The sequence below is a fragment of the Desmodus rotundus genome, chromosome 7 (genome assembly GCF_022682495.2).
Source record: "Desmodus rotundus isolate HL8 chromosome 7, HLdesRot8A.1, whole genome shotgun sequence".
In the NCBI taxonomy this organism is placed as follows: domain Eukaryota; kingdom Metazoa; phylum Chordata; class Mammalia; order Chiroptera; family Phyllostomidae; genus Desmodus; species Desmodus rotundus.
The window spans coordinates 31811612-31836882 of NC_071393.1; the positions used below are offsets into that span (position 1 = coordinate 31811612).

Genomic DNA, 25271 nt, shown 5'->3' on the forward strand with positions numbered 1-25271 from the left:
GTGTTGGTGTATAAACACAGTTTTAGAATAGCGACTTAGCTCTCGATTCATAAGAAGAAGGTGTAGAAGACTCACATGGGATAGTGGGAAGAGTCTTTGGCAGGGTTCAGGAGACCTGAATTTTATACCTAGCTCGGCTAGTAGCCATTGTTATGTGATAGAACAAGTTACAGCTTTTATAAAAACTTAGCTGCAAACTACTGGGTTGAATTATTTATTACTGAAGTCTTTTACAGATTATGTCTATGTGAGCTAGACCAATTTACCTGGACTTGGGGTAATGCGTGGTACTTTATTGTAAAGTATATTAGATTGGATCTACTACTTATCAGCTGCAGTGATTTTGGGACACCTGAAAGATTGGTTCAGTTGAAAACTGTACATATTTATAGCTGGTAAGTAAAGAAAGACAGAGAATACCCAGAGGAAACATATCACTAGCTATTATTTAAAATATTCTGCTTTAATCTGTGTGATACTGTCAATATGACTTCCTGAGAAAATACTCTTCCTGTAGCATTTAACTGGCGTGGGCTATGTTTGTTATTTTAGAGATTTTTCTCTTCTCACACAAATCTATTAACTTATTTTTTTCTTCCAGGAGTAGCTAAATATAAGGTTGGCTGTCAGCCAGTTTGCTATATACTAGAGGATAATAGCTTACTGTCTATAAAAAGCCTTATTTTAAAGTGTTTCTACTCAATTCTGATGGTACTTATGCAGAAGATATTTATAAGGCTGTGAAGAAAGGTCACATGCTGGGTGTTAGCTTCACAGAGTTGCGCAGATGATTTTATTTTTTCAGCCAACAACTCTTCGTGGCTGTAGATGACCAAAACATTGACTCCCCTTTTACTATTTACTAAAAAAAATCACTATTGTTGGAAAGCTTGCTGAGTGGTTTGGAATAGCTTGAAGAAATCTTAGATATATTCTGAAACTATGGAAAAATAATATTAAAATATATTTAGTCAAATTTGGTACTTCAAATTATAGGCAACAATATCTTGGTATTAGGAAGCAACAATATCTTTATTTATTTAGGTTTCTCTTCTGTAAAACATGACCTCCATATTTAAGAGGAAAAGGCATTTTCAACAACTTCAATGAGAGGATTATTTTTTTCATCCTATAAATCTCATTCAAACAAGCATATAAATGATTTATGAATAAATGAAAGAATATAAGGGTTCCTTTTTTTTGAATTGTACAAGGTTGTAAAAAACAGAAAACTTGGTTCAAGATAAATATTTGTTGAACTGACTTATTGAATACTTCTAAATGATCTTGGATAAAAATTCAAATATAAAATATTTTTAATGTTTCTAAGCTTTCTAGAAGATGGCTTTGAAATTTGAATGAGCATATGTTTCACCATAATTTCAAGCACTTGATAACTTTAATTGAGAATATGGGTGCTACAACCTTGGTGCCAGAAAGAATGGCAACTAGTCCTGGACACCAAAAGGTTGTAGATTCAATTCCCAGTTAGGGAGCTTACAGGAGGCAACTGATTGATGTTTCTCGCTCACATTGATATTTCTCACATTGGTATTTCTCTCTTCCTCTACTTCCCCCTCTTTCTCTCTCCCCCTTCCTCTCTCCAAAATCAATAAACACATATCCTTGGGTGGGGATTTTAAAAATATTCTAAATATATTCATATATGTATAATGGTATTATATGTATGAGGTCTTTCTGGAAAAAGTCCAGCCATTGTTAATATAATGAAAATGGTTTACATGACTTCAATGTAACCTGACAGCCAAGGAGAGTGGACTGGAACACACATGTATGAACAGTAACTATCACTGTACTAGTCAGTAGGAGTGGTAAATGCCATCGAGTGAGCATGTGTACTGTGTGACTGTCACGTTCAAAATGACTGAGTGAGTAGAGCAATGAATCTGCATCAAATTTTGCCATAAGCTTGAACATTCTTCCATGGGAACTATTCAGATGATTCAGAAGCCCGCAGCTATAGGCAACTGGTGACTGGCAGCTTCATCACGACAATGCACCCATTCATGCATCACATCTCATGCCAAGTTATTTAGTAAAATATCAAATCACCCAGGTGACATAGTCCTCTTACAGCCCAGATTTGGCACCCTGTGACTTCTGGCTTTTCCCAAAACTAAAATTACCTTTGAAAGGGAAGAGATTTCAGACTGTCAAACAGATTCAGGAAAATATGACTGGGCAGCTGATGGCAATTGGGAGAGAACTGTGTGAGGTCCCAAGGCGCCTACTTTGAAGGAGACTAAGGCATCATTGTCCTATGTACAATATTTCTTGTATCTTATTCAATAAATGCCTTTATTTTTATAGTACATGGCTGGATACCTTCTGGACAGAGCATATTTAGATATATATAAAATACTCATATTTTATATGTATATTTGTAGAGGTACACTGTTTTATTATTTCTTGCTGTAATTTTGCATTTACAGAGCTCATTTCCACACTGCTCTCTTGGTTTCTCTTTTCCTCTTTTTATCCCTCTAAGCACTTCCCACAATCAGGTTTACTATGTATTTAAAAGTTTTTTGTTTACTGTTTGTCCCTTCTCTGCTAGAATGTACAAGAGGCACAATGTGTGTGTGTGTGTGTGTGTGTGTGTGTTCATATTACAGTAATCCCAGCATCTAGAACACTACCAGACATGCCGTGACCACTCATATCTATATGGAGTCAATGAATAACCTTCGTATATCATCAAAAGTTGATTAATACTGGTTTTGATGATACTTGAAAAAGAAAGGGTACTTGTTTGGCTGGAGGCTGAAGCTCTTCTCCGTGAAAGTGGGTTCTTGAAAGGCTGAGGGAAGATACAGGTTTCGTGACTTTTCCCAGTGATCTGCAGCTTAGCATTCTGTAAGAATTAAGATCCATAAATAGTATATTATTGACTGTATTTCCCAAATTTTACTTTACTTCCCCATGGCTATTTTGTAACCACTCTGTACTTCTTAATCCCTTCACCGTTCACTCAACCTACACTCTGGCAACCATCATTCTGTCTGTTCTTTGTATCTATGAGTCTGTTTCTGTTTTGTGTGTTTACATGGTTCCTTAGGTTCTGCATATATGTAAAATCGTGTGGTATTGCCTGTATCTGACTGGCTTATTTCAGTGAGCATAATAGCCTCTAGGTCCATCCATTCTGTCACAAATGATAAGATTTTATTCTTTTTTAAGGCTGAGTAATTTTTCATTGTATACATGTACCCCTAATTTCTTCTCTACATGTTTATTGATAAGACACTTAGGTTACTTCTTTATCTTGGCTATTGTAAATTGCTTCAATAAAATAGGGGTGCGTGTATTGTTTTGAAACAGTGTTTTGGGATTCTTTAGATATACAACCCAGACGTAGAATCACTGGGTCTTAGGGCAGTGCCATTTTTAGTTTTCTGCGGAACCTCCACGCTCCCTTTCACAGTGACTGCACCACCCTGCATTCCAACCACCAACACAAAAGGATTCTCTTTTCTTCACATCATCACCACCATGTATTTTTTGTTAATTTATAGATGATGGCCATTCCGACAGGTGTGAGGTGATATCACCCTGGGGTTTTTATTTGCATTTCTCTGATGATGACTGATGCTGAGCATCTTTTTATATGTCTATTGACCATCTCTATGTTTTCTTTAGAAAAGTGTCTATTCAAGACCTTTGCCCATTTTTTAATTAGATTTTTGGTGTTGAGTTGTATAAGTTCTTTATAAATTTTAGATATTAAGCCCTTATCAGATATATCATCACTGAATATGTTCTTCCATTCTGTAGGTTGTCTTTTCATTTTGTTGATGGTTTTTATTCCTGTGCAAAACTTTTTAGTTTGATGGAGTCTCATTTATTTTTTTCCATTGCCCAAGGAGATATATCAGAAAAATATCACTAAGAGAAATGTCTAAGATTTCACCACCTATGTTTTCTCCTAGGAGTTTTATATTTTCAATTCTTATATTTAAGTCTTTAATCCATTTTGAGCTTATTCTTGTATAGTTTGGCCAAAATGTTTGTTCAGATTTTTCTGTAAGATGGCTCTAGTCACGCTTAGGTGTCTTTAACTTCATTCAAAACTATTTTTGTTAGATTGTATTGTGACAGCTGTCATATCAGCATGCATTTAAAAAACATCAAAATTGGTGAATTTTTGTGTAGCCATTTAAAACTGAAGATGAGAATAAGCAACATTGTCAGCATATTATGCTTTATTATTTCAAGAAAGGTAAAAACAGCCCTGGCTGGTGTAGCTCAGTGGATTGAGTGCTGGCCTGTGAAATAAAATGTCGGCAGTTCGATTGCCACTAGGGCATGTGCCTGGGTTGCAGGCCAGGTCCCCAGTGGGGGGTGTGCAAGAGGAAACCACACATTGATGTTTCTTTCCCTCTCTCTCTCCCATCCCCTCTCTTGAAAAATAATAAATTTAACAAAAAGGTAAAAATGCAACTGAAACACAAAAGATGATTTATGAATTATATGGAGAAGGTGCTATGGCTGACTGAATGCATCAGAAGTGGTTTGTTAAGTTTCATGCTGGAGATTTCTTGCTGGACAATGCTCCATGGTCAGGTAGACCAGTTGAAGTCAATAGCAATCAAACTGATACATTAATTGAAAACAATCAACATTATACCACATGGGAGATAGCCAACATACTCAAAATATCCAAATCAAGCATTGACAATCATTTGCACCATCTTGGTTATGTTAATTATTTTGATTTGGGGTTCCAAATAAGTTAAGCAAACCCCAAAACCCCCAAAACTCTTTTTGACTATATTTCCACATGCAGTTCTCTACTTAAACATAATGAAAATGTTCTGTTTTTAAAACAAATTGTGATGGGCAATAAAACATGGTTACTTTACAATAATGTGGAATGGGACAGATTGTGGGGCAAGTGAAGAGAACCACCACCAACCACACCAAAGGCTGGTCTTCATCCCAAGAAGGTGATGCTGTGTACATGGTGAGATTGGAAGGGAGTCCTTCATTATGAGCTCCTTCTGGAAAACGAAATGATTAATTCCAGTAAGTATGGCTCCCAGTTAGACCAACCAAAAGTGACACTTGATGAAAAGCATTGGAAACAGTCGACAGAAAACGTTTAATCTTCCATCAGGATAACACAAGGCTGCATGTTTCTTTGATGACCAAACAAACTGTTATGACTTGGCTGGGAAGTTCCAATTTATTTTCTGTATTTACCAGACATTGTACTGTCAGATTTCCATTTATTTCAGTCTTTACAAAATTATGTTAATAGAAAAAATTTCAATGTCCTGGAAGACTGCAAAAGGCATCTGAACAGTTCTTTGTTCAAAAAGATAACAAGTTTTAGGAAGATGGAATTATGAAGTTGCCTGAAAGGTGGCAGAAGGTAGTAGAACAAAACAGTGAATATGTTGTTCAATGAAGTTATTGGTGAAAAACATGTCTTTCATTTTTACTTAAAAGCCAAATGAAGTGTTTGGCCAATATATGGTATAAGGAGGTGGTCTAGATTCTTTTTTTTTTTTTTTTGCATGTATCTGTACAGTGTTCCCAACAAAATTTACTGAATAGGCTATCATTACCACATTGTATGTTCTTGCCTCCTTGGACAAATATTAATGACTATATAGGCATGGGTTTATTTTGGTCTCTGTTCTGTTCCATTGGTCAATATGCCTGCTTTTATGCACACTATGCTGTTTTGATAACTATGGCCCTATAGCATAATTGAGTATCAGATAGCATGATTCCCCCAATTTTGTTCTTCTTTCTCTTCTGTTCTTTCTGTGGGTATTTGGGAAGACTTATGGTTCCATAAAAATTTTTGGAATATTTGTTCTAGATATGTGAAATATGCCATTGGAATGTTGATAGGAATTGCATTGAATATATAGATGGCTTTGGGTAGTATGGACATTTTAACAATGTTAATTCTTATCTATGAGCACAGTATATGCTTCCATTTATTTGTATCTTTTTCATTTCTTTAGTGTCTAATAATTTTCTGAAGACTGGTCTTTTAGCTCCTTGGTTAAATTTATTCTTAGGTATTTATTTATTTATTTTTGATGCAGTTATTAATGAAATTATTTTCTTGGTTTCCCTTTCTTATAGTTCACTATTGGTCCATAAAAATTTAACCTATTTCTGGATTTTTATTTTGTATCCTGCTACTTTAAAAAACTTGTAGATGGCCAGAGGTTCTGAGGCTTTGTTTTGCCTGCACTGAAACCCAGAGTTGCCCTCTGTCTCCTTCCCCCATTGTTCCTCCTGGTTTATCTGTCTGTGAATGTGGAACTACCCAGTCCGCCAGCTGCTGCCTTGCCCACCTGGTCCACCAGCCACCAACTTGCAGCGCATCCTCTCCACCCTGGGTGCCTGTCTCTGCCCTTCCTACCAGTCTGGATGAATATTTCCGAAGTCCTTGGTTGTCAGACTTCCATACAGTTCAATATTTTTGGCACTTCTGGTTGGTTTTTTGTTTTATTTTTTAATTATTTTTAAGTATATTTTATTGATTATGCTATTACAGTTGTCCTATTTACCCCCCTTTATTCCCCTCTTCCATGCACACTACTTCCCACCCACATTCCCCCCTTTAGTTCATGTCCATGGGATGTACATATAAGTTCTTTGGCTTCTACATTTCCTATACTATTCTTAACCTTCCCCTGTCTATTTTCTACCTACCATTTGTGCTACTTATTCTCTGTACCTCCCACTTCCCTGTTGATAACCCTCCATGTGATCTCCATTTCTGTGGCTCTGTTTCTGTTCTAGTTGATTGCTTAGTTTGCTTTTGCTTTTGTTTTAGCTGTGGTTGTTAATAACTGTGAATTGGCTGTCATTTTACTGTTCACAGTTTTTATTTTCTTTTTCTTAGATAAATCCCTTTAACATTTCATATAATAAGGGCTTGGTGATGATGAACTTCTTTACCTTGACCTTATCTGGGAAGCACTTTATCTGCCCTGCCATTCTAAATGAAAGCTTTGCTGGATAGAGCAATCTTGGATGTAGATTCTTGCCTTTCATGACTTCAAATATTTCTTTCCAGCCCCTTCTTGCTGCAAGGTTTCTTTTGAGAAATCAGCTGACAGTCTTATGGGAGCTCCTTTGTAGGTAACTGTGTCCTTTTCTCTTGATGCTTCTAAGATTCTCTCCTTATCTTTAATTTTGGCTAATGTAATTATGATGAGCTTTGGTGCCTGCTTCCTTGGGTCCAACTTCTTTCGGACTCCCTGACCTTCCTGGACTTCCTGGAAGTCTATTTCCTTTGCCAGATGAGGGAAGTTCTCCTTCATTATTTGTTCAAATAAGTTTTCAATTTGTTGCTCTTCCTCTTCTCCTTCTGGTACCCCTATGATTCGGATGTTGGAACATTTAAAGATGTCCTGGAGGTTCCTAAGCCTTTCCTCATTTTTCTGAATTCTTGTTTCTTCATTCTGTTCTGTTTGAAAGTTTCTTTCTTCCTTCTGATCCACACCGTTGATTTGAGTCCCAGTTTCCTTCCCGTCACTGTTGGTTCCCTGTACATTTTCCTTTATTTCACTTAGCATAGCTTTCATTTTTTCATCTAATTTGCAACCAAATTCAACCAATTCTGTGGGCATCCTGATTACCAGTGTTTTGAACTGTGCATCTGATAGGTTGGCTATCTCTTTGTTGTTTAGTTGTATTTTTTCTGGAGCTTTGATCTGTTCTTTCATTTGGGCCTTTTTTTTTTTTTTGTCTCAGGGTGCCTGTTATGTAGTAAGGGGTGGAGCCTTAGGTGTTCAACAAGGCAGGGCAACTCATGTGGCTGCATTGTGATGCTGTATGTGGGTGAGGGGTCTGAGAGAGAACAATGGCACTTGCTCTGCTCTCTGCTGGATTTCAGTCACTTCCCCTACTGCCGACAATGAAGTTGGGCTCTTCTGGTGCTGATTCCCAGGTGGGTGGGCTTGTGTACGTTCTAGGACCCTGTGGGTCTGTGAGGCTGGGAGTTTCTCCCACTGCCGCCTCAACCCTCACAGGTGTTTTCAAACAGAGGTTTTGAGACTTTATTTCCCCACACTGAAACTTCGGGTTGCGTGGTCTATCTTGCTCCCCAGGTGTTCCTCACAGTTTATCTGCAGGTGAATGTGGGACTGCCCAGTCCGCAATCTGCTGCCTCCGTGGGTCCTCAAGCCACTGCCTTGTCTCCAGTCCTCTCTCCACCGGGCTGCCCATCTCCACCCCTCCTGCCTACCGGTCTGGATGAATGTTTCTTCTTTAACTCCTTGGTTGTCGAACTTCCATACAGTTTTGATTTTCTGTCAGTTCTGGTTATTTTTTATTTTTAAATTTGTTGTTGTCCTTCTTTTGGTTGTGCGAGGAGGCACAGTGTGTCTACCTCCGCCTCCTTCTTGACCAGAAGTCCCAAATCAGTATTTCTTGAACAATCATTGACTTATTTCTTCTGGTTTTTTTTTGTCTTTAAGTTGATTGTGTCCTTGTTTTGGTTGTACAAGGAGGTGAAGCACACCTACCTATGCCTTCATCTTGGCTGGAACTCCTACAACAAATATTTTTTGTTTATTTTAAATATTTTCTGTTAGAAATTGCTTTGTTTACACTGTTCTGTATGAAGTCAAGGATAAGAAATGATTAGCTACAAATGTAACTTTGTAACAAGGCCTATTCAGTTGGGTTGAATGATTGCAATTATGCGAACACACATTAAGCCTAAAATTATCGCCAAAAAAAGCCACTTCCTCTTAACTGCACTCTGTCTAGAACTATTCAAATTAGACCAATCCCCAGCTCTCAGTCATCACTGGAGCAACATACTGTCTGCTGACGTAGATCGCCCCCTCCAGTTTTACTGAGGTAGAATTCACATACTTCACTGCAAGCTTAATGTGTACGGCATGGTGGTGTGATTTACTCACATTGTGAGGCGATTACTAAAATAGGTTCAGTTATTACTTATCTTTTCACTAAGATACAATCAGAAAAAGAAAAAAAGAATGAAAAAATTATCCCTGTGATGAGAACTCATAACGTTTACTCCCTTACCAACTTTCCTATATGCTGTACAGTGAATGGTGTTAGCTGTAGTCATCATATCAGACATTGCATCTCTAGTGTTTATTTATCTTATAACTGGAGGTTTGTAACTTTTACCACCTTCTACCAACTTCTCCTTTCCCCATCTTTCACCTTGATAACCACAAGTCTGATCTCTTTTTTCATGAGATTTCTTTTTAGATTTCATAAATGAGATCACACAGTATTGGTCTTTCTCTGTCTGACTTTTTTCACTTGGCAAAATGACTTCAAAGTCCATCCATGTCCCAAAGGTTAGAATTTATTTTTTTATGACTGAATAATATCCTGTTATATATATGTACCATTCTTTTTTTAAATAAAAATGTGTATTTATTCTTATATGTTTAAACTACAGTCACCTTCAAAGTACTCTCCATTTGGTGCAACACACCCATCAAGACATTTTTTCCCACTGTTCAAAACAGTTTTTGAACTCAATTTTGATGCCTTTTAGTGCTTCTGCCATTTTTTGTTTTACCTCTTCCACATCACCCAAAAATTCTTTATCCATATATCCATAAACAGACACTTAAGTTGTTTTCATACCTTAGTTATTATAAATAATGCTGCTATAAACATGGGGGTGCAGATATGTTTTAAAGTTTATGTTTTCATTTCTTTTAGATATATTCCCATGGTTATTCTTTTATGATGGACATCCCAGCAAGTGTGAAGTAATATTTCATGGTGGGTTTTAATTTTTCATTTTTTTAATGACTAGTGATGTTGAGCATCTGTCATGTACCTGTTGACCTTTTATGTCTGTTCTTTGATGAAATGTCTATTCACTTCTTATTGAGGTTTTTTTTACTATTAAGTTGTATAAAATTTTTATGTTTTGGATATTAACATCTTATCAGAGATATATATTGCATATTATTTTTCTCGTTTTGTTGGTTATCTTTTTACTTTGTTGATGGTTTATTTTGCTGTGTAGAAGGTTTTTAGTTTCAAGTAGTCCCACTTGTTTTTTATTTTTTTGTTTGTGATTTAGGTGTCGTTGGATTGTTTTCTAAAGCCCTTTCTGACTCTAGAATTCTGTTTCTATGATCTATTGTTCTGCAGTTTCAAGGATTCCAGCATTGCAGACAGCAAAGTTGTTTCCATTTTGAATAATGTGGTGTAGGGATGTCATCTTGGGGCCTTGGGGAAGTGGAGACTCTGTGTCAATGAAAGCATAAAGGAATACCTTGTTTTACTGCATTTGTTTTAATGTGCTTCACAAATACCGCATTTTTAGTAATTAAATGTTTGTTGGCAACCTTGCATTAAATAAGTCTTTCAACACCATTTTTCCAACAGCATTTACTTACTTCATGTCTCTGGGTCACATTTTTGTAATCTTGCAATATTTCAAATGTTTTATTATATTATAAATGCATTACTATTATATTATGGTGATCTGTGGTCAGTGATCTTTGATGGTAATAGTGTAATTGTTTTGGAGTACCACAATCTGCATCCGTTTAAGACAGAAAACTTAATTGATAAATATTGTGTGCATTCTGATTGCTCCATTAACTAGGCATTCCTCCATCTCTCTTCCTCTCTTTGGCCCTCCTCTTCCTTGAGACACAATGATATTGAAGTTAATCAATTAATAACCCTACAATAGCCTCTAAGTATTCAAGTGAAAGGAATAATTACACATCTCTCATTTAACATCAAAATCTGGAAATGAAGGCACGTTGAAAGCTGAGATTGACAAAAAGCTAGGCCTCTAATGCCAGTTAGCCAAGTTGTGAATGAAAATAAAAGTTCTTGAAATAAATTAACAGTACTACTCCCACAAACTCATAAATAATAAGAAAGTGAAGCAAAGCTATTGCTGATATGGAAAAAGTTTAGTGGTCTGGATAGAAGATCAAACCTGTCACAACGTTTTCATAAGCCAAAGACTAATCCAGAGCAAGCTACTAACTCTCTCCAATTTTATAAAGGCTTGGAGAGGTGAGAAAGCTGTAGAAAAAGTGTGAAGCCTGTAGAGATTGGTTCATGGAATTTAAGGAAAGAATCCATCTCCATAACATAAAAGTGCGAGGTAAAGCAGCAAGTGCTGAGGTAGAAGCTGCAGCAAGTTCTTCAGAAGATCTATATAAGATAATTAATGAAGGTGGCTACACTAAACAACAGATTTTCAATGTAGATCAAACAGTCTTATACTGGAAGGAGATGCCATCTAGGACTCGCACAGGTGGAGAGAAGTCAGTGCCTATTCAAAGCTTCAAAGGACAGGCTGACTCTCGTGTATGAGGCTATCACAGCTGGTGACTTTGAATTGAAGCCAGTGCTCATTTACCATTCTGAAAATCCCACATCACTTAAGAATTATGACAAATTTACTCTGCCTGTCTCCTATAAATGGAACAACAAAACCAGGACAACAGCTCATCCTACAACAAGATTTACTGAATATTTTCAGCCTGCTGTGGAGACCTACTGCTCTGAAAAAAAGATCCCTTTCAAAATATTACTGACCATTGGCAATGTACCTGGTCACCCAAGAGCTCTGATGGAGATGCACAATGAGACTGATGCTGTTTTCATGCCTGTGAACATAACATCCACTCTGCAGCTCATGGATTAAAGAGTAATTTTGACTTAAGTCTTATTACTTAAGACATACATTTTGTAAGACTTTAGCTGCCATAGATAGTATCCCTCGATGGATTTGAGCTAAGTAAATCGAACCCTTCTGAAAAGGATTCAGCATTCCACATGCCATTAAGAACACTCATGATTCATAGAAAGAGGTCAAAATATCAAAATTAACTGGTGCTTGGAAGAAGTTGATCCCAACCTGGGTAACTTTGAGGGGCTCGAGACGGCAGGGGAGGAATTAACTGCCGATGAGGTGGTTATACCCAGAGAACTGGAATTAGAAGTGGAGCCTGAAGACGGCACTGAACTGCTGCAGTCTCATCATAAAACTAAAGATGAGGATTTGCCTCTTACAGGTGAACAAAAAAAGCAGTTTCTTGAGAGATGGAATCTGTTCCTGAAGATGCTGTGAAGATTGTTGAGATTACAACAAAAGACTTAAAATATTACATAAACTTAGCTGAAAAGGCAGTGATAGGGTTTGAGAGATGCGTTCAATTTGGAAAGTTCGGTGGGTAAAATGGTATCATAATATTAAACACTACAGAAAAGTTGCTTGTGAAAGAGATAAATTTATGCAGCAAATGTCATGGTCTTATTTTAAGAAATTTGCACAGTCTCCCTGATCTTTAGCAACCAGCACTCTGATCAGCCAGCAGCCATAAACGTTAAGGCAAACCCTACACCAGAAAAAAGATTACAACTTGCCAAGGGCTCCAATGGAGCATTTATTAGCAATGCAATATTTTTAATTAAGATATTTATTTTTAAATGTATAATGCTATTACATGCTTTAATAAACTACAGGTTAGTGTAAATGTAACTTTTATATGCACTAGGAAATCAAAAACATATTTGACTTTTTTATTGCGATAGTCACTTTACTGTGGTGATCTGGAACTGAACCCTAAATATCTCTGAGGTATGCATGTACAAAACCACAAACTTTATGAATATAGGGAGAGCCTAAAATTTCTTGTATCCCTACTGGGTTTGAAGCCCAACAGTGGTTCAATGAAACTTGATCTTTTAGAGAGGATGTCAATATGTGGTCTGGAATTCTGGGATTTTGTGAATACATGTTTCCTCCTGATATGAAGTGCAGACTATAGAAAGCAGCCACTTTGAGGTTATCATTTTTCAGTCTGTGTTTTTCCTGGCTTGGTTATGGAACATGGAGGGCTTGGAGCCCTTGTAAGTCAGACTCTGTGTAGGTAATTCTCAACCCCCAGGTTTGCAATTATAGAAACAAGTTCTAAAGAAACAGATTGAAATTGAGCAAGATCAAGTATTCACTTATGGGTTTATGGAAAATTGTTTTTTATAGTAAAAAAGAAGCTACTGCCCCTTCAGTAGCTTGTTGAATATCTCAATGCCTCATTTGGAGATATTTGTGCATTAAGCCAAAAATATTTTATAATTCATATTTCTACCTATTCTCCTGGGCTTCACCACACAATCTTATTTGCATTTTCTAGCATTCATCTTTTTGCTTTCTACTGTTGCAGGAAATTGCAACATCCTTTCTTTTGAATCTTGCAGTCTGTGTCTATTTTAAGTCAGGTATATAATTGTGCCCAGAGTAGAAAAAAAAATTGCAGTGGCTTACATGGGAGATGTCTTTCTATACCTCATTTGCATCTCCCCCTGCATTTCAAATTCTTGAATTGAGAGCCAGAATGAATGGTAGGTGTCTAAAGGATTCAATGGCAAAGTCTTAGTACCAAGTATCAAGTACAAGCCTCTCTTCCCTCTCTTCCAGGAGTTATTCTTAGCTTGATGATTTTTTAAATAAGATTGGCCTAACTGTGAGGAAAGATTCCCCTACTGTAAAAGATGTTTTTTAGAGGAAGTCAGTTTCCTTTAGAAGCAATATTAATTCTTCCAGACCAAAGGAAACATCTCAAACTTCTAGCTTGTAAGCAGAAACCTATTACTCTGAGCATTTTTGAAGCATTCAGAGCTATTTGCGGAAATTATTTATATACTGTAAAAGTCTAAATAATTAAGTGCTCCAATGAAAACTATTTCCCTTTACCTCTTTGTGTCCACATTAGTGGAAGGCCAAACATTAAGCTGTCCTCTGGTATTGTCCCAAAGAGTCTCTTGCTAAGTTTGATGGTGAAAGTCAGTTCATTGTTACTTAGTGTAAACTTCAGGGCAAGAAGGAAAGAGGATACTGTGCTCTGCGCTAAGTAGCCTTTCTTCTGCTTCAGTGTCCTGCTATATCTTGAAGGAAGTATGTAATGCTACAGACATGCATTGATGAACTCATGCACTTATTAATTCAACATGCAGTATCTACATGCCCCTAGTATGTGGGGTACTGAGTTAACTCTTAATATTCAAGAGTTAAGAGTAGAGCTGTTCAAACTAGCAAGATGGTGGTGGAGTTGGTGGAAATTACATTTATGGCCTCCCAGGACCAAACTAAAGTATAGATGAATCCACATGAACAGCCAACTGAAGACTAGTCTTATAACCAAAGATTTACAGAAGAAGCCACAAGGAGACTGATAGGAAAGGCTGACATATTAAAAAAGCTGGGCCCACACCCATGTGCAGTTGTGGAAAATCCAGAGGGACATCTCAGTTGCACCCTGAGGAGCGTGGGGTCTCAATCTCATACTGGGCTCTCCAGCCCAGAGCACTGGAGCTGGGAAGAGGAGCCCATATAACTTCTGGCTGTGAAAATCAGCAGGAATTCTCTTTGCTGGAGAGGCAGGAAGGAGTCTGCCAGAAACTTAGGTACACTTTTAAAAGACCAGTGGACAAAAACTTGTTCACAACTACTTACTTGGGCTTCAACAAAGGGAGGGTGGTTCAGAGAAGAATGGAGTTGAGTGAGGAGAGACTAGATTGTGTGGTTCTAGGGAGAGAGCTGACAGAAGGGTTCCTGTGCTCAGTCCCTCTCCCAGACATCTTGTAGATGCAATCTTTCTATGGTCAAACACTCCCTCTTATAGGGCATCAGCCCAGGGGAATGCACCAGCCCCAAACTCCTAATTTCCTATTGTTCTACCCTGTGGCCGTCATGACCTGTTGAAGAGTCAGCTGCCAGGGCATGGTCTTATAGATCTTTGTGGAGCATGGACAGAGGGTGTGTTAGATCTTGAATTGTGTGGTTCTGGGATGGGGGCCATTTCCACCTTTTCCCTTGAGTATGACTGGCGCACCACCCACGATATATCCACTAGCTCCAACCTCCTGGTTCCCAGAGGCCACACCCTGCTGAGCTTGGGTCTGTCAGGAGGTCTAAGAAGAAACCAAGTCAGACTGAGTTGTGTGGTTCTAGGACATGGCTATTTTCTCCTTGCACAAATGACTAATGCAGAGCCTGCCCTTCAGATGGTCAAATCTTAGTCTGTTAGGGTCTGAGAAATTCTGCTACCCTGCCTCTGATGACTCCCTGAGACCTTGCCACACCACAGATATCTGCAGGCACCCAGCATGTCTTAGCTGCCCTGATGTAATCTGCTGAGTAGCCTCAAACCCAGCACAGGAACCAACTTTGAACCTATATCAACCTGGTGAACATCACTCACCCCTACAAGGTGATTCACTGAGAACTTACCTCTTGAGTATTATCAGGAGCTCTTTCAGTAACTGAGCTCAACAGGTAGAGGATGCAGGTGGAGGTGAACCTCATGGTGCCTTGGGCCTTTTGCTAAACACTTCCTTGACTGGTGCTGGTAGAAGCTGGCTTTGGTGCACAGCTTGGCCCTTCTCGTGCACATGGAGGCACAGCAGAGCACCAACAAACTGTGGATTGCTTTATAGGCTTAGATGGGTTGCTCAGGGCCAGTCACAGGCAGTGTCTGATATTGACCTGAACCAGAGTCTCTCCCAAGAGGCCCCAGAACCAACAAATACAGTGGCAAACTTCAGTCAAAATCAGAGTGCAATCTAATTAGCTCCACAAGTGGCATATCCAGAAAAAGATCTTGGCAGGCATCACACCCTGCTGAGGTGAATTCCACTTCACGTGGTCGGTGCCCTCACAGCAGTTAGTACTTTGTGGTCAGGGCGAATCTTCAAAGCCAGCCAGTCTAGGGGTTGGCCCCATGCACACGGAGGCCAGTAGAAATCAAGACTCTACAACAAGAGGGCTCATATAACCCACACAATGGATATTCCTGGAGCACCTTGCTCAGATGACCAAAGGAGGCTATATGACATAAAACCATCTAACCAAGACTGGAAACTTAGCAGATCTATCTAATACACAGAAACAAACACCAATGGGCAGCCAAAATGGGGAGACAAAATCAGCATGCCCAAAATGAGAGAATAGAAAAAAATCTCCAGAAAAAACATACTAAAAGAAATGGAACCAAGCAATTGACCAGATATAGAGTTCAAAAAAATGGTTTAAGGATGCTCAGGGAATCTAGTGATACCTTTAAAGGCATTAAAAATACCGTAGAAACCATAAAACACTGGTCAGAAATGAAAATACAATATCTGAAATAAAGAATACACTAGAAGAAATAAAAAAGTGTTAGATAAAAGTATTAGAATAAAAAAGATTAGATAAAGCAGAGGATCAAATCACTGATTTGGAGGACAAAGTAGCAGAGATGCTCAATCAGAGCAGCAAATGAAGAAAAAAATGAGGATAATTTAAGGAACCTTTGAGACAACATGAAGCATAAACACATCTGCATCATAGAGGTACCAAAAAAAAGAAGGGAAAGAGCAAGGGACTGAGAACCTATTTGAAGAGAGAATGACTGAAAACATCCCTGACCTGGTGAATGAGAGACACACAAGTCTAAGAAGTGCAGAATCCCAAATAAGATGAACTGAAAGAGGTCCAAACCAAGATACATCATAATTGAAATGGCAAAGTTTAAAGACTGAGAGAGTCAAAAAAAAAAAAAGGCAAGAAACAGTTAGTTACATCTAAGGAAGCTCCCATAAAACCGTTAGCTGATTTTGCAAGAGAAACATTTCAGGCCAGAAGAGATGGGCATGAAATATTCAAAGAGATGAAAAGCAAGGAAATACAAGCAAGACTACTTTACCTAGCATGGCTATCATTTAAAATTATAAAAATAATATTAAAGAGCTTTCCAGACAAGAAAGAGCTAAAGGAGTTTATCACCATCAAACCAGTATTACCAAAAAAAAAAAAAAATTGCCAAAGAGTGTTCACTTCTTTTTTATTATACTTACCCAAGGATATATTTATTAATGAGTATGACAAAGGGGGGTAGAGAGGGAGAGAGAGAGAGATGGATGTGAAAAGGAAACATTGATTGGTTACCTCCCATATGCGCCCTGATCTAGGATCAAGCTTGCAACCTAGGTATGTGCCCGGACTAGGAATAGAACCCACCACCTTTTGATGAATGGAATGATATTCCAACCAAATGATCCACTCAGCCAGGGCAAAGGGTGTTCTTTAAGAAGGAGGAAAAAAAAAGAAGAAACATAGTTATAAAAATATATTGGCAATAAATACATATCTATTAATAATCACTTTAAATGTAAATGACTTAAATGCTCCAGTCAAAAGAAACAGGGTATCTGAATGGATAAGAAAAAAGACCCATACATATGCTGTGTACAGGAGACCCAGCTCAGAACTAAAGACATACCCAGACTGAAAGTGAAGGGATGGAGAAAGGTATTTCATAAAAATGGAAATGAAAAAATAAAGATGGGATAGCAATACATATATCAGACAAAATAGACTTTGAAACAAAATCTATAATAAGAGAAAAAGAAGGACACTGAATAATGATAAAGGGATGAATCCAACAAGAGGATATAAATCTTATAAACATTTGTGCATGCTACATAGGAGTGTCTAAATATATAAAGCACATCTTGAAGGACATAAATGGAGAGATTAAGATGAATACAGTCAGAGTGTGTAATTTTAGCACCCCATTGACGTCAATGGGTAGATCTTGCAGACAGAAAATCAACTAGGAAACTAGCGTTAATTGACATGCTGTATCAGATGGATTTAATTGATATCTTCAGGGCATTCTACCCCCAAACAGAAGAATATACATGATTTTCAAGTGCCCTTGGAACATGGTCAAGGATAGACCACATGTTAGGACACAAAACAAATCTCAATAAATTTTACACTATTGAAATTATATCAAGCATCTTTCCTGATCACAATGGTATAAAACTAAAAATCAATTATTAAAAAACACACAGATGCTAAATAACATTTTACTAAACAATGAATGAGTTAAAATAAGATCAAGTAAGAAATCAAAAGATACCTTGAGACAAATAAAAATGGGAACATAAGAACGCAAAATCTATGGGACATAGAGAGAAGATTCCTAAAAGGAAATTGCATGACATTGCAGGCCTACCTCAAGAAAGAAGAAAATTTCAAATAAACAATCTAAACTTCCACTTAACCAAAAAAAAGAACAATAACCAAAGCCCAAAGTAAGTAGAAGAAAAGAGAAAATAAATACCAGACCAGAAATAAATGAGTCTAAAACTATACAAAAGACAGTAAAGCCACGAAATTGTTCTTTGAAAATATGAAGAACTTACATAAACCTTTAACCAGCCTCATTAGGAAATAAAAGGACAGAGGACTCAAATAAAATCAGAAATATTAAAGAGGAATTAACAACTGACACTACAGAAATACAAAGAAGTATATGAAAGTATCACTAACAAAGATATGCCTACAAATAGGACAATCTGGAAGAAATGGATAAATTTATAGGAACATACAACCTCCCACAACTGAGTCAAGAAGGAACAGAAAATCTGAACAGACTGATTACAATTAATGAAATTGAAGCAGTAATCGCAAAACTTACAACAAACAAAAGTCCTAAACTGGGTGGTTACACAGTTAAATTTTAGCGAACATTCAAGGAAGAACTAACACCTATCACTCTGGAACTAATCCAAAATATTTAAATGAAAGACTTCCAAGCTCATTTTATGAGGTCAGTATTATCCTAATTTCAAAAAACTAAAATTATAGGCTAATATTTCTGAAGAACATAGAGACAAAAATCCTCAAAAAATTATAGCAAACCAAATCCAGAAATACATTAAAAAGATTACACATAATGATTAAGTGGAATTTATTCCAGGGATGCAAGGTAGTATAATATCCACAAATCAACTAACACAATATAACAGATAAACAAAATGAAAGATAAAAATCATGTGACCATATCAATAGATTCAGTAAGAGCATTTGAGAAAATCCAGCACCAATTTATAATAATAATAATAAAAAAAACCTCTCAGGAAAGTGGGAAGAGAGCATATCTTAACATAATAAAAGCCAAATATGACAAACCCACAGCTAACATCATGCTTAGTTGGTGATTTCCCTTAAGAATAACAGCAAGACAGGGTGGTCCACTTCCACCACTCTTATCCAACACAGTACCAGCCACAGCAATCAGAGAAGAAGAGGAAACAAAAGGAATCCATATTGGAAGCAAAATGTCAATATGTGCAGATGACAAGATACTTCACATAGAGAAGCCTAGAGATTCCACCAAGAAACTACTAGAACCAATAAATGAATTTAGGAAAGTTTCAGGATGAAAGATAAATACACCAATAATGAACAATCAGAAAGGGAAACTAAGAAGATAAATTTACAATTGCATCAAAAAATACCCAGGAAGGTGAATGACCTGTACTTGGAAAATTACAAGATACTGAAGAAAGAAGTTGAAGGAGATACAAATAAATAGGTGCATATACTGTGCTCATAGACAGAAAAAAATGTGCATCCTTAAAATGTCCATACTACCCAAAACAATCTATAGATTCAACATGATCCCTATCAAAATATCCAAGACATATATCATAAATCTAGAACAATTAAACAAAAAATTGTACAAAGCCACAGAAGACCAGGAATAGCCACAGTGATTCTGAGAAAAAAGAATAAAGTAGAAGGAATCACACTACTTGATATCAAACTATAATAGAAAGATATAGTTATCAAGAAAATAATGGTATGAGTGTAATAACAGACACATAGATCACTGGAACAGAATTTAAAGCTTAGAAATAAACCCACGCCTATATGATCATTAATATCTTACAAGGAGGCAAGAATATACAATAGAGACAGTCTAGTCAATAAATGGTATTGGGAAGATTGTACAGATACATGCAAAAAATAAAACTAGACCAACATCTTACACCATATGTAAGAATAAACTCAAAATTCATTAATGATTTAAATGTAAGATTTGAAACCATAAAAACCCTAAAAGAAAACATAGGCAGTAAAATCTCCGACATTTCTTTTACTAATATTATTTCCGATATAACTCCTTGGGCAAGAGAAACAAAAGAAAAAATAAGGAAATGTCACTACATCAAACTAAAATGTTTTTGCACAGCAAAGGAAACTATCAATAAAATGAAAGGACGACCCATGGGAGAACATATTTACCAGCGATACATCTGATAAGGGCTTAATATCCAAAATTTATAAAGAACTTGTACACCTCAAAATCAAAAAAAACAAACAATCCAATTTAAAAAATGGGCAGAAGACATGGATAGACATTTCTCCGAAGAGGACATGCAGATGGCCAAGAGACATATGGAAAGATGTTCAACATCAGTCATCAGAGAAATGCAAATTACAACCCACTGAGATATCACCTCACACCTGTCAGAATGGCTATCATCAAGAAATCAAGAAGTGTTGGTGAGGATGTGGAGAAAAGGCAACCCTCTTGCACTGTTGGTGGAAATGCAGACTGGTGCAGCCACTGTGGGACGCAGTATGGAGGTTCCTCAAAAAATTAAAAATGAAACTGCCCAATGACCCAGCAATTCCACTTCTAAGTACATATTCAAAGAAACCCAAAACACCAGCTTGAAATAATATTTGCATCCCGATATTTATTCCATCATTATTTACAATTACTAAGCTTTGGAAGCACCCCAAGTCTCCATCAATAGACAAGTGGATAACAAAGCTTTGGTACATATATACAATTAAATATTACTAGGCCATTAAAAAAATCTTACCATTTTTTACAGCATGGATGAACCTAGAGGGTATTATGCTAAGTGAAATAAGTCATTCAGAGAAAAACTAATACCAAATGATTTAACTTATATGTGGAGTCTAAAGACTAGCATAAACAAAGCAGAAAAAGACTCACAGAGAACAGACTGATGGTTGCCAGAGTGAGTGTAAGGGGGTTGGGAGGATTGGGTGAAAAGGGTGAAGGGGTTGAAGTGTGCAGATTGCTAGTGACAAAGTGATCATGTGAATGTAAAATACAGTATAGGACATGTAGTCAGTAGTATTTTAATAACTATGTGTTGTGCCAGGTGGTTTGGCTAACCACTATGCGGTACACCTGAAGCTAATACAAAATAATATTGAGTGTAAACTGTCACTGAAAATAAAAGGTACAGCTGTTCAAGATAAATGCGTATACAAGTAAATGCACTGAAGTGTCATACATTCAGTAATAGAATACGTGTAGTAACAATGGGGAGAAACAGATGAGCTCTGGCTTGATGAGTGATGCCTGAGATAAGAGAGCACTTAGCATTTCCTGTGTTGGTCTCACCAATGGATTAAAACAGAAAGGGAAAGTTTCTGAATGCTTCTTAGTAAAGCCTTGAAAATCCTATATCCCACCTTGTTGACCTAGTGCTGGTGGTATAGGAGCACCTGCTGCTGCTGAGGACCAGTGGTGTAGAAATATGACCTGGACAAAGTCTGGTTCCCTTTAAGAGTCCATATGATTTCTGCATCATGGATATTGATATGAATAAATTAATAAATGAATGAATAACATGGATATTTTTTCTTTAGCTTTGTTATTGACTCATTGTGTGACCTCCTTGAGTTTCCTTTTTAATAGTTGTAAAAATAGGGGCTGATGTGAAAGGTCAACAGAGAAAACTAATGAAATATTTTGAAATGTGTCAAGTTCTTGATAAAACTATGCATGTGTAAGGAATGCTATTTTGGGAAAATATGACAGTGAAGGCAGGAAGGAGAGAAGGAAGGAAGGAAAGAAAATGAGGAAAGAAGGAAGGAAGAAAAAGATGAGAGGGAAGGGGAGGGAAGAAAGAAAGGAAGAAAAAGAAAAAGAAGATAAGGATAAAATAAAACACATACTTAAACCCTCGAATTCAGGCTGTGGTATCTGAATAATACCTAGGTATACAGAAAGTACTGGGAGGAGAGAATCTGGTCAAGAAAGGTTTCATTAGCCTGAAGGGTTATAACCTGCTAGGTTAGTTCGGCCTCATTATTAATGACTAGAATTGATCTTTGCAGATTCTAAATTTGTAGCAATTTAGGGGAATGCCTTTGGGTAAATAACACAAAACCAACTTTCACTTGTTCTTAAAATTGTTGTTTATGCCTTCTTCATAGCTTCAGACATAAAAAGTATACTGTTCATAAAAAATTACTAGCTGGAACATAGAGAATACCAAATGCTACACTAAAAGCAATTATTTTCATCATAGATAAAACAGAATTTTTTATTGCACATATTCACACCTGAATAACAAGACCTCAAAGAAAAAGTTTTTAAATGCTAGATGGGCCAGCATTGCTTGAGCAAATGCTGTGCACTGAGAACTGTAATAGATGTTCAGGGGGGTGGTATGGGGATTTGGGAATGGGCAGGGATATGAGATCTTCAAAGAATAGTTAAATAGTTCTTGTTCTCAGTGCACCGTACTGTTTAGAAGGGATTGCACAGTATGTGGAGAATAAAAGCAAACAGTAAGTGCTATGTGATATAGTGAAGAAGCTCTCGGATTCAGCAAGAGTGTATTCTCATTCTGACTCACTATATGGATGTACAACCTTACCGAGTCATGTAAACTTTCTATCTGACAGACCCTTTGGTCAATGCAGAGATTAAAGCAAATAGTCTCTGAGGTTCCTGACAGGCCACACACCTTATAAAATAAGTACACACTTATTTAGTACCTAGAGAGTATTGAGTTATAATAACAATATTACAATATGTAATTTGTTATTTTGTGCTAAAATCTTTACATATTACCTTGGTTCATTCTCATTCAATCTTATAAAATTGGTGTTTTCTACCTAATTTTTAAATAAAAAGATTCAGAAAGATCTAATTTCTGCTCTTAACCACTGCACTATAACAACAATAACAGAGGCTAACATTTCTATAGAGCTTGTCATATTCCCAGAAGTAGTCCAAGCATGTTGTATATATTAATTCAGTCAATTTTCACAACATGCCTTATGAGGTAGCTACTGTACTATTACCATCTCCATAATACTGCCGAGGAAACTGATTCATGGTAATTTTAAATCACTGACAATAAATGACAGATCTGAGATTATAATTCAGGTGGTCTGGCTTCAGATTTCAAGTTCTTAACCAAAAGGCAGTTTCATGCTTTGTTCTGTGCATAAGTGTGGCTTTGGTGCAATAATGTAATGACATTACATTTTACCCCAAATGTGATGTGTGTGCACATGCATGTATTGTGTGGGACACCATAACAGAAAGCCTTCCTCAGAAATATGTCTTAAATGTAGTTTGGAAATTGAGAAAAGATATGATTTCATGGAGAGGAAGCAGGAGGAAAAATTGTAGGCAGGCATGAGCCAGCACCGCTAGCAGACACGTTAGTGTCGTGAGCACAGAGAATCAGAGGCTGGAGGTGTGAGTCCATGGCATGGTGGAGGAAGGCTTCAGTAGTCAAGCTCACTGTCAGTACCGAGCAGGACAAGTAGTGATATAGCATGAACTTTCTTTACTATTGAGGTAAGTTGGCATATAAATTAGGTTACTTTAAATGTAAATCTTGGTCCTTGTTATTCTGATAGATTTAAGAAGAAACAAAGGAGTCAGGATGTATGGGTGGGAGGTATCTAACTGGTTACTAGAAGATGTAATCATGCAGGACAGATGTAAGGGAAGACTAAATGGATGAGAATTATTCAGCTTGGAAAAGAGAGCTGAGGAAAGGTACTTTTCAGAGATGAATTTCTTAAATAATCAAGATTGTGAGACTCTAGAATGAGTTTTTTATGAGACTCCAGGCTTTTCTTGTTTGGTGGGGGAATCCTTAAAAGCAGCTCAAATTGTGTTATGTGTATTGATTTAAGTTAATCTTATTCCAAGGGAGAATGGGGCTGCCAGAAATGACAAATATGCCCTATACCTGTCACCCACTCCACATGTCACACCTGCAGCAGACAGTACTAGTTGACTACTGTGGCACTCTTCCCTCTGAAGCTAGGTATGGCCCCAGATATTTAAGACAGTATGCCTGCCCTAGCTGGTGTGGCTCAATGGATTGTGTGTTGGCCTGACAACCAAAGAGTCATGGGTTCGATTCCCAGTCAGGGTACATGCCTGGGTTGCAGGCCAGGTCCCCTTTAGGAGACACATGAGAGGCAACTGCACATTGATATTTCTCTCCCTTTCACCCTCCCTTGTCCTCTCTCTAAAAATAAATAAATAACATCTTTTTTTTAAAAAAGACAGTATGCCAAGAAATTTAAGGAAATTTCAAATGATTGAAGGTTAGAATGTATTTGTCCTCCATAGTTGTGGATTTTGTAATATCCCTTCAAATAATTATTTCTCCTAAATATCATCCTATTACCGCATCTTTTACTGCCCTATCTTCTCATTTTCTTTTGCCTACATGAGTAATAAATTCCTGCCAACACACTCCCTGTCCCCAGCCTTGATCTCTTCGCCCTTACTCTTCTCGCTGTTCTCAGCATTACCTTTCTCTGGTACCACTCTGATCTGGTCATGCCTGCTGCTCTGCGTAGGGTGCTCTGCTCTGATAGCCCTTTTTCTGAAGCAAGCCCCAGTGCGTAGTGTAGAGCAGGGGTCCCCAGCCCCAGCTCAACAGAGGACCAGTACCTGTTGGTGGCTTGTTAGCAACCAGCTGCTCAGCAGGAGGTGAGTGACAGGTGAGTGAACAAGCTTCATCTGTATTTACAGCTGCTCCCCAGTGGTCACATTACTGCCTGATCTCCACCTTCTGTCAGATCTGCAGCAGCATTTGATTCTCATGGGAGTGTGAACTCCACTGTGAACTGCGAATGTGAGGGATCTAGGTTGCATGCTCCTTACAATAGTCTACTGCCTGATGATCTGAGGTGGAGCTGAGGCAGTGATGCTAGTGCTGGGGACCAGCTGCAAATACAGGTTGTCATCAGCAGAGAGGTTTGACTGCACAGAGACCATAATAAATCAATTGCTTGCAGACTCATATCAGAACCCTATCAGTGAGTGGCAAGTGACAATTAAGCTGCATCTGGTAGCAGGCTATGAAGCCATCCTCCCCACTCCTCCCATCCATGGAAAAATTGTCTTCCACAGAACCAGTCCCTGGTGCCAAAAAGGTTGGGGACCACTGGTGTAGAGAACAGAGCCCCCTTTAATTTTCCTCCTGCTTCCTCATATTTGTCTAAATTCACCACAGTACTGTATGATACCACTTATATTGAGAATCTAAAAGGCCAAACATACACTGTATTGTGTGTTCACCACAGCAAGTCAAACCTCCGTCCATCACCATTTATTTCCCCATACCATCCTCCAACCTCCATCCCCAGCAATCACCACAGT

At 37.6% G+C, this 25271-nt stretch overlaps 1 long non-coding RNA gene across 1 annotated transcript in view; it reads left to right on the forward strand.

Moving 5' to 3' along the window:
• LOC123479434 (uncharacterized) overlaps positions 1-25271 on the forward strand; it is a 377575-nt gene that overhangs the window by 22121 nt on the left and 330183 nt on the right. The window contains exon 2 of the long non-coding RNA XR_006655048.3: positions 9706-9768. This is a non-coding gene — a long non-coding RNA (uncharacterized lncRNA). The remainder of the gene's footprint in view (positions 1-9705; positions 9769-25271) is intronic.